This window comes from Arctopsyche grandis, chromosome 5 (genome assembly GCF_051622035.1).
Source record: "Arctopsyche grandis isolate Sample6627 chromosome 5, ASM5162203v2, whole genome shotgun sequence".
NCBI lineage: Eukaryota > Metazoa > Arthropoda > Insecta > Trichoptera > Hydropsychidae > Arctopsyche > Arctopsyche grandis.
The window spans coordinates 26,757,951-26,773,915 of NC_135359.1; the positions used below are offsets into that span (position 1 = coordinate 26,757,951).

The 15,965-nt window shown below is 32.7% G+C and overlaps 1 protein-coding gene across 1 annotated transcript in view; it reads right to left on the bottom strand.

Moving 5' to 3' along the window:
- The window catches only part of LOC143911804 (CD151 antigen-like), a 203,689-nt gene that overhangs the window by 138,339 nt on the left and 49,385 nt on the right, over positions 1 to 15,965 (bottom strand). The window lies entirely within an intron of this gene.

Genomic DNA, 15,965 nt, shown 5'->3' on the forward strand with positions numbered 1-15,965 from the left:
AGAATGGATTACAAAGACAGTGCTGAATGCTCTCAATGCGGATTTCAAAGCTTGAAGCCTAGGAGAATTCCTGTCGACTCTAATATGCACTATCGTACGTGCAGACTTCCTTTGTGCAACGAAACGTAGCGTTAGATCCATTCGTGTTCTTTATTAGACGTCTTATATAAAATTTGAGAGAAAATTATATATAATTTATAAATTATTTAAAAAAAAAAAATAGTATAATACAATGGGAAAAAAACTTCGAAGTTCTTCTCTACATCGAAGTTCAAAATTGAGTTAATTAGGAAAATTTAGGGAACGAACACGCATTATAACAAAGTTTTACAATTCAATGGTGGAAAGTTCACATTGTTGAAATGTCCTTTCAAAATATAATATTATAGAACATGTCGTGAACGCAGCCGCAAATTATGTTCATAATTTCCCGTGCTTTCAATTTATTAATTAATTTAAATATATTATAAACGAAATGCTCCATTGGAATTTTTGTAATCTCTGATGGCATGCTTCAAAAACAGGCGAGTTGAAATCAATCAAAGGCGATTGAATTCAACAAAAAGCTTTCCCTACATCCCTTCTCTATTTAATATTTTCTGATCGAAAGTGGGTCGGAAATACGAAAATCGTTCATGTTCTTCGTATGCGATGAAATATGACCGACACGTATATTGGCTAGATGAATATTTATCGGAACACGTTTGCTGTAAAAATATGCTACGAATATTAAATATATGTTAGAAAAAAACATCAGGTGCGATTGTTCGGTGGAAAAGACTAATCAAGTACGGAATCAAAAAGGAAAATTATAATATATATTTGATTTTGTAAGCTTCTGAAAATATACTAAATTCACCGAGCAATATAAAAACGTTTAAATTACTTAAGAGTGCTGATAAATATTGGAAAATTCTTTCCACGTATTGAAATGCATATTTTCTTTGACTTATCGCAAACGAAAAAATGTGGAATGGAAGTGAAATGTGGAGTTATAACTAATGTGCGGTCGATTGAGTTTTCGGGCGTGAGTCCGATAAAAAAATGTTTGTGAATATGGTCTTAAGGAAAATGCAAAGGAAAACTTTCGTATCAATTGTGTGCGGGTAATGCGGCATGAGATTCTCAAATGGAACATACGCGAGAAGAGCTTTGTACGTGACTGGTCGTATAGAAAAATTTATGAAAAATGATATGTAAAAACCGGAATTCATACACGGAGAGCGCAAATTGAAACGATATTGAATGGATAGTTTGATTTAGAACATATAATATATAATATGTATGTACATATACCTAAAGAGTATCCGGTTTCTCAAACAAATACCGGTTAAATCCTTAACTCCTTTACGGCAAGTACTTTATCGACTACATAGAGCTTAAATAAGGACACTGATCGGGCGTGTAAAACTTTTGCAATCAGACTTTAGCAAGAGCCTTACAGCTTATACATATTTGCTCCTATTGTATGTACATGTATATTCTATACAATCGAAAATTTTTCGATTTCTCATTTCCCTCCAATATATATATTTGTATATTAAATTTGCACGATTTGTAGTTTGTAGTTATTTATATTAAAACAAAGTTTTCTAAACATACATGTAAGCGTTAACGGAATATATGTATATGGAATAGAATATAAATCCTTACGCTACCTTTTTCCTACCTATACCCATTCTCCCGTTTCCGATATTTTAAAAATACTATCTTTTAGCAATCTTTCTGTCAGGCGACGACTTACTGATGCTACATTCTTCTTTAAGCTCATAAATGGATTTCTTGGTGGTTCTATTTACTGAGTAAGGTTGATTTCAGGATTCCAGTTAAGTATTCTAGACACGTTGCACTCTTTTCACTTAATCCTTTCAATACTAATTTCCCAAAAATATTCTTATCTGTAGCGTGTTTATCGTATGTTTAACGGGGAGCTGAATGAGGTTGATCTGTTCGGTATTTCCCTACATCAATTCAGGACTAACATCAAGAGAATCTTGACCGATTGATCCATTTCTTCTTCTATTCTATTTTATAACCTTTTCCCAATTTTTAAGTTTTAGTTTACTTTAGTTTAGTTATGCAATGTGCTATTTAGTCATGTTATATTTTCATTTGTTTATCTTGTATTTATCTTTTTCATTTGTTTATCTTTGTAAAAATCTGTAATTGGACTCGGATGTTACATATACATATATATTTAGTCTTTGTTTTTATGGATTTCTACATCTTGTTGTCTGTTGATTTTTCAATAAATAAAATAAAATAAAATATAATACATACATATATAGCCAGTAGTATGGCTCGGTGGTTGCGTTTATGTTAGGTTCCGGGTTCGATCCCGTGCTAGTCTTTAATACTGCTGGTTAGACTTGGCTATTTGTGACTCCAAATCGATCGTTTCTTATCAGAGTTTGCCAATTCATCTGATTTTCATTGAAACGGTTCCTCAAATTGGCAAAAAATTCATCCTACCTGCTGTCACAAATATATGAATTTGATTTATGTACAATATGTAAAAAATTATGTTCATGTCTAAATCCATAGATATCTCAATGGATTAATTAATTAATTAATTGTTTATTTCGTGTTCTTCAGTCTCTCAAAATAGAGTGATTTATGTAATAAATTAATTTTATAGGATGGCTCATTTGGGTCTACCTGTCAGACCTTCCTGGTATATATGTATCTATGTAAAAAATCAATAAATAAATATCACGTCCTTCGAGAACAATGGGAATACGTCTACAATTTAATTAGGTTTACTAATTAATGAAATTTTGTTCCTATTGGCTACATTTAAAAAAAAACTTGCCTTTTTTTAGCTGGAGTAAAATTATTTTTATATTTAGTCATCCTATAAAATGTTTTTAAAAATTGGATATTGTGTATTCAATATATTTTAATTTTTTTGTTTCTATGTATGCTAAATACATATGTATGCTAAAAATATATACCTATATATATGTTTATTTGTAATATAAAATGTAACGTGAGAGAAGGAAAAAACAAAAAAAAAATACGAGCGGTATTCTGCAAAAAGCTGTGTTATTATGTTTTAATAAATTTCGTGCTGAAATGAATGTTTCACAGTGATCAATTTAATGAAATGAATTCGGCAAAATATGAACGAAAATTCATAACGTTAAAACAGAAAGTTCTTTTTTACAGCAAAAATTGCTTTTAGCAAATCTTCTCGGATTTTCACATTTTTAAGCGTCAAGTGAGTCAGCTGTTTCTCCAGCGATGGAAATATGCACATTTTCCACACCGCTTTTCATTTTAACACCACATTGTGCGAGTGAATTTTCCTGCAATTTAACTAAACCACCTTGCACCGGAACACCGAGCTGTTTTTTCGTACTTTTTTTCGAATAAAAGTCACCAATAATTACGTTCCATTAAGTTATAAAAGATGTACATTTATACATGGTGATACATCCATGATTTGACTTAATTAGGTTTTCAGTTTTGTTCTTGTTTTTAAATCCTATTATAGTACACTGGCAGCTTTTCAAAAACATGACACATTTTCCGGTAGCACAACTCACTAGATGCAAATGTCGTCACATTCATTTCAAACTGTATATCAATTCCTTTCTAAAACTACATATGTATTGAAATGTAAACGAGCAAAAAAGATAACTGGGGTATAATTTTGAAGTATGTATGTATTATCATTTCTATATTCAGTTTCTCTGATTTATTCTAATATTTAAAACTCTACCGAGATTAAATTTGCTTGTAGACATATCACAATCATGCTCCCAATTCGCCATTCTTAGCATATGCACATATCTACTTAACATATGTAATCTTGTGCTGAATTTTTTAAAAAACTTTCCAGTTAGTACAAGTTTACAAGTTGGAAGTAAGCATACATAAGTAATATGTAAGTGAAGTAAAAATATATATGAGAGATAATGAGAGCTTATAATGCAAATTTTGTATATAGTGTGAAAAAGATAAAGTTAAAGGCGTTTAAACATTCCAGTCATTACCTGGAAATTATGTCAAATTACTGGAATCATACTTATCCGGACGCAAATTCAGAGTTGCTCATGAGGAGGCATTCTCTAACTTTTTCACAGCCTCTGCAGGAGTACCACAGGGAAGCGTAATAGGGCCTATACTGTACCTGATATACACTGCTGACATCCCGACAAGCGAAGAGACATTCATTGGAACATTTGCAGATGACACAGTCATTATGTCATCGAGCGAGTCACAGAAGGAAGCATTTGAACGCCTGCAGCGTGCACTGGACAAGATCAGCAAATGGACCAAGGACTGGAAAATGAAACTCAACGAGCTAAAATCAATGCAGGTCACATTTGCACTGCGACGAAATAGTGTCAGCACTCAGACTTTCATAAATGGAATCCAAGTTCCACAAGCTTTGTCAGCTAAATATTTAGGACTGCATCTTGACTCACAACAATTAATATATGACAAAACGAGTGGGTGGCGGAAAGTCAAACATATTTTATTTACATAGATATGTATATACCAGGAAGACCCCAAATGCGCTTTCCTGGACAATTAACTACAAATAATGCAGCATTTTATTATTACATAAATGAATGTATTTCGAGAAGCTGAAGAACACGAAATAACAATTAATTCATTAATTAATTAAAGAATAAATCCATTGAGACATCTATGGATTTTTGATTTGTACATAATTTTTACAAATTGTACATACATACAATAAATACAGAAGATTTGCGACAACAGGAAAGATGTTTTTTTGCCAATTTTGAGGAACGTTTCAACAATGATTAGATAAAATTGGAAAACTCTGATAAGAAACGATCGATTTGGACTCACAAATACCCCCAAATCTAATCAGCAGTATCGCGGATCGAACCCACTGATCACTTGGTGCTAAACATACACGCTACCATTGAGCCACACTGCTGGCTATACGGCTACTGGCCACTAAACGTCATCGTCTACAAAATTTTTGCATTCTTAAAGGTGATTATTACAACTATTTTTCACCATGGAACTATCGAAAGCGATTTAAATTTCTATCGATGAACAAACCGCGCAAACCGAAGTTTCAAACCGATCGGAAGAATGAAGGAATATTGCTTGAACTATTAGCGAAGTGAAACATATAAATGCTTTGTAAAAAATCTATATACAATGTAGGTCGCGATCTATACAATGAATTTTAGAAAATATCGAAGTATTTTATTATACGCTTTAAATCAGTGGATGGCGTCGATTTTCAAGCCGTTTCCATTTCCAAACAGCTCACATATGATACATTTTAGTGTCGTAAAACAAAAAAAAAAAAGAAATATAATAAAAAAGGGGAGGAAATGGCATGTTGAAAAAAAAAGCGTTATGGTAATCGCACAATAACGTATGAGGATCGCGAACGTACTGGTAATAAAATTCAACTTAGCAACTACCGACCACGTTCTGGGTCAAGGAAAGGCACGCACATACGCGGGGGAGGACTTGGACTTGGACTAGCAGTCTCTGTGTGATAATTGAAACGCCGAACTTTGGCAATTTGGCTAATGGAGGCTGGAAGCACTTCGTCGGCCATCAGGACCGATGATTAGAAGTTGCTCACGTCGCTGACCAGACCGTTGCGTCGACTCCCCCCCCCTCCGCAGTTGCGAAAGGGTTAGTGTTCTAATGAAATCGGTCGAAAAATACGATTCGGATTAAATGACTCGACTTGGAAGGGTTCGCCGGACCCTTTTTTAACGAGGCGTTTCGCCCGGAAGACTTTTAATCGGAACCTTTTAGGACCCGAATCGGTCGATCGCTCAATGTACCGATGCGACAGAAGGATTGTTAATCAAATTGCTCAGTGATTTTGCAACGAGAGCACCGTTGGGTGTGGTACGAAGAGATATCTTGTGGTGGGCATTCACATAGAGATCTGTCGCTAGACAAGTCTCTCTCTCTCTCTCTCTCGTAGGGCCTCTGGCTACGACATTTGTCATAGCTGTAAGTCCAGTACGAGACATATCAAGAGACAAATCTTCCGACTTCGTTTTTGAGAATATTTTCTAAAACAAAAACAAACTAACCGTTTGTTTTACAATACATAATATGAAGTGAAACTTACTTAAGCAAACTCTAAATAAATGTACTTAATGCACAGCAGGTAAGAAATAAGACTCTTCCTCGCCAAACGTATTTTGCAGCTGAAGGCAGACTCCATAGAATTAAATACCTTGACGTTGGGGATGACCAGAAAATGGCTTATAAATAGTCATGAAATGGGTTATAACTAGTCAGAAAATGGCTTATAACTTGAAGATTTTTTAGAGCGATCGGTTGTCATTCCGACTGTGTGGGATTGCAGGATGACTTAGAATTACTATCTGAATGGTCTTTAAATAATGATCTACCATTCAGCTTGACTAAATGCCATATTATTTCCTTCTCAAGGTATATTTCCCCTATTGAGTTCGCTTATAGCCTTCGGAACTATCAGTTAACGCTAACTGACTCAACTGTTGATCTTGGTATACTGTTTAGGAGTGACTTCAAATTTTCGACTCATACATATTTCTGATGATATTTCTGTGCTGTAGGGCTACCAAAATGCTTGGATTTGTTTTGCGCAATTATCACTACTTCCAAGATCCAAGTATAATGGTGTTACTTTATTGTTCGCTTGTCCGGAGCATATTGGAGCATTTTATTTAAATATAAATATAAATTATGATTAAAATTTTCAGTCCATTTAATTCTGATCATATTGTATTGTAAAAATCTATGCCCATTTTGTTAGCAGTGATCTCTGAACATTTTTTGATCCCTGAAAAACCGATACGACAGATAACCTGCTAGTGATTTGTATGACGATTTGCCTACAGACAGATCCATACGTGAATTGTCACATTTACAATACAAAAATTCAATCCAAACAAAAAGAAACGAATGTGAGATATTTCCCAAAACTATTCACGAATAGCAAACAGCCGAAATTTCATAACTCACAGTTGTCTATTTGAATATACGACTAATAAAACCAAGTTTTATCTTAAATAGTCTTGATAAAAAAAACTGTATCCAATTTCGCTTTTATACTAGTGACTGTCCGATAAATACGTGGGTATTTAATGAATTTCCTATATATAAATATATAGGTACATACACACAATGAATACTTTGTATATGATACAGTGGGCGTCTTTTAGTCGTAAAATATAATAAATTCCATCCATAGAGAGAGGAAACACACAATTACGATACTAAAATAAAGATTTCGTTAATTTATACAATCTATACCTGCATTCGTGATAGTAATACATATATCTGTGTATATTAAATACAATGATCAATAAAAAGAACCTCACGCAACATTTGAACAATGAAACAATCGCGGCTAATACGCACGCTTTGAATGTCTTAATTTACGGGTAAACTTTATCGTTTCAATAGAAAAGGGCGTGCCAGAGCAGAGCCCTTTTGTCCGATTTGGGCCTTCGTAAAGTTGTCGTGTTGGCTTTTGTTCGGTAGGTATTTTACACCTTTTAATACGCACGCAAGTGCCGAAAAGGTTAACAGGAACGTTCGTATTGCGACGCATCAATCTGAGCTGTCTTTAATCACATACAGATTCCAACAAGTCTATATAAATGTAGTATTCACAAAAGATTTTTGTATTTCATGCATGCATGTATATTTTAAGAAGATAGTCTCAGTCTCCGTAAGATAAATTTCTTAGAAGATATATCAACATATTTTAATGTGAAAAAATTTCTAGCTACCTGCAATTTAAAGAAATATCAGGCTGTGATTACTTGTTTTATAATTCAATTCCAAATATTCAATTTAGATTTTTTGACAAAAAGCATACATACATACAGGTGTAAAGACCAAAAACTGTTGTGGCACATTGAATTTAAATGATCCTAAAATACTGAAATATGTTTCTGAAATCATGACCATTTTCAAATAATCTTCTTCCCGAAATTTTGGCGCATCAAATTTTGATTACTCCCACTACTCACCACTTAAGGGAGATATTTATAAAGTAAGTCCATGAATTTGGTATTTGAATATTTTAAAATAAAAGTTGAAAACAATTTTTATAACTTTTATTCATACTTGAAAGAAAAAGTAATGTTAAAAAAAAAATACTGGTGGGATATGTACACACAATGCATATAATCTAGTGGGATGTAAACTTTTGTACAAAACGGGCGATTTACCCAGTCTATTTAAAAAGGTCTTGAGCTGAAAAGTTCCCCCAGCTATCAGAATACTTGTTTAACTGTGAATTCGCATTAAACTTTCCTTTCGTTAAAATGTACACGGATTTCAGCCAAAATTCTATTGACGAAACTACGTAGCTCTGCGCTCGTACTTACACATGTTTGCTTACTGAACAAAGGGCGTTTAGCTTTTTGAAAGATGGTTCTGTCGAAGGGGTTTTCCTACAAAATCCAAGTTAAATATTTACGAGGTTATTATTTGGTTAACAATGCTCCGCTGAGTGCTTCGAAACCCTTTAAAGGTGAGATTTACGACGAGTGCCCTTGTGCCTTGAAAAACCGAAACCTTCTTGCAATATTAAACCGTATGTTTGGGTGTGACTGCAAGCTTATTTTCCCGTTTTATTTTTATTTTCTCTCTTCGAGAATTGTTTAGCGTCCGCTCTACAAAGCCCCTTCACAATATTTTCACCGTAAATATAATAAAAACGAAGAAAACCTCCAAAAAAGATCAAACTACATACATATAGCATAACGTCCGTCGATGTGTGTTCAGTATTTACAGTTTTCATGGCCGCGTATATTCCGTGATGTGTAATATTTTTGTTTTTGCAACAGATTTTCTGATTTTTTCCCGACCACCATGTTTCTCTTTTTCTCAGCATAGCGTTTCGGGGAAGTTTGGGAAAACGCCGAAAACTTATAGCGATATTACACAGTGGAAAATGTTTGGCGAATCCTTTCACATAAAAATGGGAGTTCACGTATGTATGGTGTGAGGGGGTCACGTTATATTGAAGGCATATAATGATTTATATTAGAAATATTTTATTCAAAAGAATAACTTTTTCATTTGAAAAACCTACGTATACATATACATAAAAATACACACACGAGCGCATAAAGGTACATACATAGTAATATTTCAGAATGACTGATCGAGAACAAATAGCTTTTTGTTCCGCTTAGGCAAACTGACATTTGATGTCGTCGTCGTCGAACCAGATGTTGCGACAACTTTTTTCACGCAATAACGTGATTTTGCGATTTTTCCGAAGAGAATTTTAAATTTCGCTTCGCTCACGGTAAAATCGCGACCTACATAATCATAAATTATTCCTATTTTATTGCGGTGGGCGCAGTAGTTTCATGTTAAGCGGTAGTAAAAAAAAGGCGAGCGTCCATTAAGAAATGGCGGGCGAAAATAAAAAGTATGTACATACACGTTTCATGTCTGCGAAAATTTGGTACGTTTCACGGTTTTAGAAGTTAATGGCTGGCGAGGGTTGGCCGTGGCCAATTAACCGGAGAGCGATGAAAAATGACGTGAAGCCATGTTATTAATCAAGTCTGAAACGGGTAGAGATACTGCAGCAGAACAAAGCGAAACGTCATCGCTCATTTTGTTCATGACTGAGGAAATTTCTAATATAGTTCAAATTAATTTATTATCGACCTGAAACAACAAAATATAAAAAAAAATCTTTCGTAACTTTATTTAGAGCCTAGGCGGGTTTTGGAAAGAGTCCGAACCTTTTGAAGGGGTTCTTTGTGATTAAATTTAATCAACCCGAACAACGTCTATTTTTCTAATTGAAAATTGACAATTTAAATATTGATTTTGAATTTAATATTTTTAAATTTTCTATTTTATATGTATATGCTAAGCATGAGTCTATTATGTATATTAAAATTAATAGAAAAAAAGTTTTTTTAAAAACTAAGCTTTTCTATGTTTGGTATATAAAAATATAAATCTCGTAAAATATCGCAGATCGGTTTCTTCGAACAACAGCCAAAATCAGAGAGTTGTAAACAAACTACGAATGCCAGACATGAATGTCAACAATGAACTCTTGGCGTTTGGTCATAAGACGATTATCGAATTATAATATAAACATTTTAACATTCGTTATATAACCTATTAGTGAAGTAAAAAATGTATATGAGAGATAATGAGAGCATATAATGCAAATTTTATAAGATATAGTGTGAAAAAGATAAAGTTATAGGCGTCTAAACAATGAAAATCTGACAAAACGAGAGGGTGGCGAACACATAAAGTTACTGACCGCTAAACGTCAAGATGTCCAAAATGTTTGCATTTTTAAATGTGTCTATTACGATTATTTTTCACCATCGAACTATCAGAATCGATTTAAATTTCTTTGTTGACCAAACCGCGTAAAATGGCAAAGTTTCAAAACGATCAGAAGACTGTAGGAATAGACAGTGAAACTAGAAAAGTATAGTAAAAAGTACCTGAATTAATCATGTTTACCAGACAAACTTAAATACATATATTTTGGAACGAAATTGAAGTCTCCGAAAACCGAAAAAAAACAACAATTCATTTAAATATATGGAGATTCTGTTGACAAGATCTTAAAAAGATAACGCGCAAAAGAAAGTAGACGTAACTTTTTTTATCTCCGATAAAAATCAAGGAAACGAAAATTTGTTACACAAACAAGACAATGAAAATAAATAACAAAAAAAAATCCAGCTCAATTCAATTGAGGCTATTAAATCAGATATCAATGCAGTTAGGAAGGGATACTTTTAGACAAAAGGAAATAATATGAATCGATCGAACATAGCCGACAATAAAAAAGTCGCTTTTATATTCTCAAAATAATAACGAGCATAAATCACAATAATATACTTCTGTATATAAACAAGTAAAAGAGAATACCTCAAGAACGACCTCAGCATTTGGAGCGTGAAGGACTTCTTTGGCGCCCACTCTAAAGAGAGATGAATTAATTTAATCATTTTTTTTTAACACTAGGCTCCAGATTAGCCGTTCGCAGAAGTTGTGTGCTCATTACAGACGAAGAAGCCTTGTATAATTTATGTTCAGCTATAAAGCATCCCTGTCGCTGGTATATTCACACCCCATTGCCCTCGAATCGATGCCTGCGAAGGCAGAAGCGGTCCGCAAAGGGTTATCATAAACATTTTTTCTGCCAGTCCACTCCAGCGAACGAAAATTTCGGAGCCTAGAGTGGCTCTTAAATCCCTATCAAATTATACTTTCAAAACTCACAATGTTTACGCCACTCTGACACTGTTATTATATACGAAAGTTGCCTTCTTATCGGGCGGTGGGAAAACCAATATTTGATATATTCATAGGAAAATAAAAATTTCAATAAGGGTCTTACACACATCAGAAATATTGTGAAGATAAAAATAAATTATAACAATAAACGAAACAATTTATAACGCGTCAGATGCATAATTTGAAAAAATGGAACACAATTTTATCGAGTCCACAAGTTTTTCAAATACTTTCACACGATTATATGTGATTATTTTATTTCACGTAAAAATATAATATAATACGCAATACACAATTATAAATTCCTTATTTTTATAATTGTATTCGATGTATGAGTGGAATTTTGATCTTCTCTCTTCCATTTGGGCCTCGCAGGGATGTTTTGTATTTGCAGCTGGTTCTTATTTTATTTTATTTATTTTTATTTTCAGCTTATTAACCACAGTGACATTACAGAGAGCTACAAACCGGTCACTGTGTCCAGTCATACAATCATAACATCATACTTATAATAACTTAATCATAACAACCTGTTATATCTTGATGGAAAAATCATTGACATTTATAATTGATAAAATCAAACACTGGCGTTGCTCATCAACCACTCAACCAGTTTAGCACAGTTTACATTGAAGAGGTCAATTTCACCAGCAACCCGGTTAAGCAGATATATCGCTCTAGATATTTTAGATGTTGCCAACATATTTGTGCGGGCCACAGGAGGAGAAAACAAATTACGACTCCTCGGGTCCCTGAACTTACTAGGTGCATACAACTTAAATTCATTAAGAACCTGAACATTGGGTATTATCCCATTTAATAGCTTAAAAAAGTGCTTTACCAGAAGCATAACACGACGAGACTCCAATGAGTTGAAGCCTAACGCCCCTAACAGGAATGCACTAGGATATTACCAAGGATAATGACCATACAATTTCATATAAAGATATCTGAGAAACCGTTTTTTGATTCTCTCAATTTTCAATGAATGAGTCATATGGGTAAGACTCCATATAATGGAAGAAAATTCTAGAATGCTACGTACTAGAGATATTGGTGCTTGCTGTAAATGAATAAATAAATAAATGAACCTTGTTTATTTATTCGTCTGCTGTACAAATCTATGTTATTTTAAATTCAGAATCACTTAATTTTTAAAATCCTAAAGTTCACCTTACTTTAATACGTGTTCGTATGTATTTATGTACGTACATATGTAATTTAGATCTCATGCAATTTTCATGGAAAGGTTTCATATTTTACTTTAATTTTCTAGCTTTTACTAACCTGAGTAACATCAGACAATTCAGCTATTGATTGTAATATACATACATATGTATGTGTGATCATATTTTCAGAAAAAAGAAATGATACTTTGGTTCGTCTCCATTTTACTACCCATTCATATGCAACCGATTTTCAAATTTGAATAATGAACCACGAGGCGAAAAATTGTATATTTTGTTAAAAAAAATAGCACGATAGACGAAAATTTCATAAAAGTAGGCTCTTTTGAATGACATTGTTACTTTCATATATGTACATATACATACGTTTTTCATATTCACAATGAAAATCGAAATGAGTTTGCATATACATATGTCTAATGAAACTGATGCTGAATATAATAACATTTGAGAAACGTTAAAATTACACACAAAAAAATTCTGTTTAGAAAATAATCAGAATTTTGATATATGCATATACATATGCATGTATATATTTAAGGGTAGCGTATCGCGACGACACTTTTACAACACTCAATACTCACATCCCTTTCATCTCGTGTACATCTAACTGTAACACATATGATACAAGTGAAAATAAAACGGAAAAAATACCCAGGATTTATGTCCTTTTTCCCGGTGTGATTTACGCGCGGTTTTCGGTTTTAAAATACGACTCTTCCGGCCATTACGATTTATTAAATTGTTGCCGTCGGGGCCAAAGGGCGCGTGCATCACAGTATATCATTATGACGCTTTAGACCCAAAATAAAACATCGGAAAATCGCTAAAATAAAACCTATTTTACAGTATGCGAAATTTTCAACTTACCATTATAACATTCGGAGTGAATTTTGCAATGGAGATATATGAAATATGTATGCATAAGGAGCTTCACAGGAGTTTGTATATTTATACAAAAATGTTTTTCGTATATATGTATGTAATATCTTTAATATACGAGACATGTTGTGATAATTTATAGATTTTTAAGCCTTAAACACATTTTTAAAATATTTAAAAATCAATTCTTACAATATTTATTTAAAAGTTAACATTTATCTCGTAAAATAAGTATTTCACTATGTAAAACATTTTCGTATATGTATGTATATACAAACACAACGACGTAATACACCGAAAAATTTGGGAAAACCAGTCATGATATATTGCAAGTTGGTGGAACGAGGTAGACCCATCAGTTGCAATTACTCCAAGCATGATATAAATTGGCTCTAACTATAATATGAACATTTGTATGTATGTTAATAGTTAACTGTTTGTGGAATATGATATTTGTGTACATAAGTACATACATATGTACATATGTATGTATATTCATAAATGTTTCGGGCAGTAATGGAATATCAAGAGTATTTTTATGACATTTTCAACGAATGATTTGTGTACAATATTGTAGGAAACCTTCAAAATTTATTAATATAAAGTAAGTAACAACACACTGCTATTGCTTAGTATCATTTAATATTATGATTTTTCTTACATGTTGTACAAAAAAACATTCATGGAGAGACACAAAATGTCTATACCCTTCAGATATAAACACAGATTACCTGAACACAATCTGATTTAGATCGTCGACTTTAGATAGTCTTTAATTAATATTATGTATTAGATGTATTATGAGCATTTATAAGAATTGTAAATAGGTTTTTGAGCTCTTTTCCTATTATGCTGTACATTAACATTATAATAATATAATACTATGATTACTAACAAAATTAAATTAAAATTGTAAAATAGAAAATGATCAGTAGATCAGTAGCTATTAAAATAGATATAAGATGTATTGTGAACATAATTTAGTAATAATAAAAAGCATTTAAAAATCAAAATACTCACGTGTATTATAGTTTTATCGGTCGAATAACATCCAATTAAAGCGACAAAATTGTATATCATTATTCAATTGTAGACATATACGAAAATTAGCGAAATATGTTCATAATATTACGGAAAAAGTCAATTTCTGAATTGATAATTAATTATATGTACGTATACGCCTTAAAGGCAATGAAAAATCACAATCAATAGAAAAAAACATCCGACTATTAATTCCAATACTCATTTTTGGCACAGCATGACTAGATTTCGAGCTAGAGACTGCAAAGACCAAAAATCTGGAAAAATTGCGCATATTTTTAAACGTTCATATCTGATAAACGAGAAGCAATAAAAATACATTGCAATACCCAAGATAAAATGCATGCAAATGACAAGATCTACGACATATTCAAATTTTTACGTCAATCTATTAATATGTGGTTTTAGGAAAAATATGCAAAAACACATAACTATATATACAATACACAATATACACAAAATTACGTTGAATTCGTAACGAGAAATGCAGTTTAAACAATCACTGTCGCCATATGGTTGTCGATGCAATTACACGTGACGTTGTTGCATTTAACGAGTGCATCCCAGCCACTGATTGACGAGTCGCTTCCGTGAAAGCCTTATATGGACCAACAGTCGTCCATTCACAAAAGCACCACTTTGAATAATAATAATTAGAATCGTAAAATATCGATTTGAATCGAGCGCGTATTCGAACGGACGAGCCTGCTACCGAAATCGCTTGCGTAAGGTACATACTTTCCAAATAAAATAGTAATAAAATAATAAAAAAAACAACAACAACGCGGTCCCCTACGTTTCCAAGTTATCAAACGCTGACAGTCGATTTATAAACGCAACAATAGAGGACAAAAGGTCCGAAAAACGAGACTTAAATGTCCGTGCAAGTGAATAAATAGCCCGAGTAACGTTCACGTAACAACAATTGATCATTTGTTCGGACTAGGTACTACGTCTATTGTGCGTTTTCATGACGAGTACGTGTACAAATTTACACACTTTTCCAATACTTTTGTATACTCTATATATTTTGTATACTTACATATATATGAAATATAGTCTGTATGCCTACTGATTTATATTGCTTTTTTATGTTTCGACGTGGATATTCGAATGGCAAATCGCTTCCGGTGGCGAGATGTGGGAATTTCCCCCGAAAGTTACGAAAATTTATTTTTAATATGTGTGTCGTGCAAAATGTGATTCTAGCTAAATTTGTGACAGGTGTTGAATACCGTCCAACTTTCAGCTAGTGTAATTAGTAATTAGTGAAAACATGTGATAGTATATTGTACGGCAAAAGTGAACCAAGTCCTGTTTAAATTTTGCATAAACGACGGAAACATTAAAAAAAATACAAAATCATGTAAAAATGTACATACATACATATATATTTTCATACACTTTTGTAATTAATTTACTAAGCTTGATATGGTGATAAAATAAACATATCATCTCTTGGAATCAGTTTTTGGATTATTTATCTCATTACCCGCTAAATAAATTTGACTGAAACTTTTATACATACAATAATTGGCATGACGAATTTTATAAAATAGTATTTTTTATATATGAACATACATATAGTAAAATTGATTT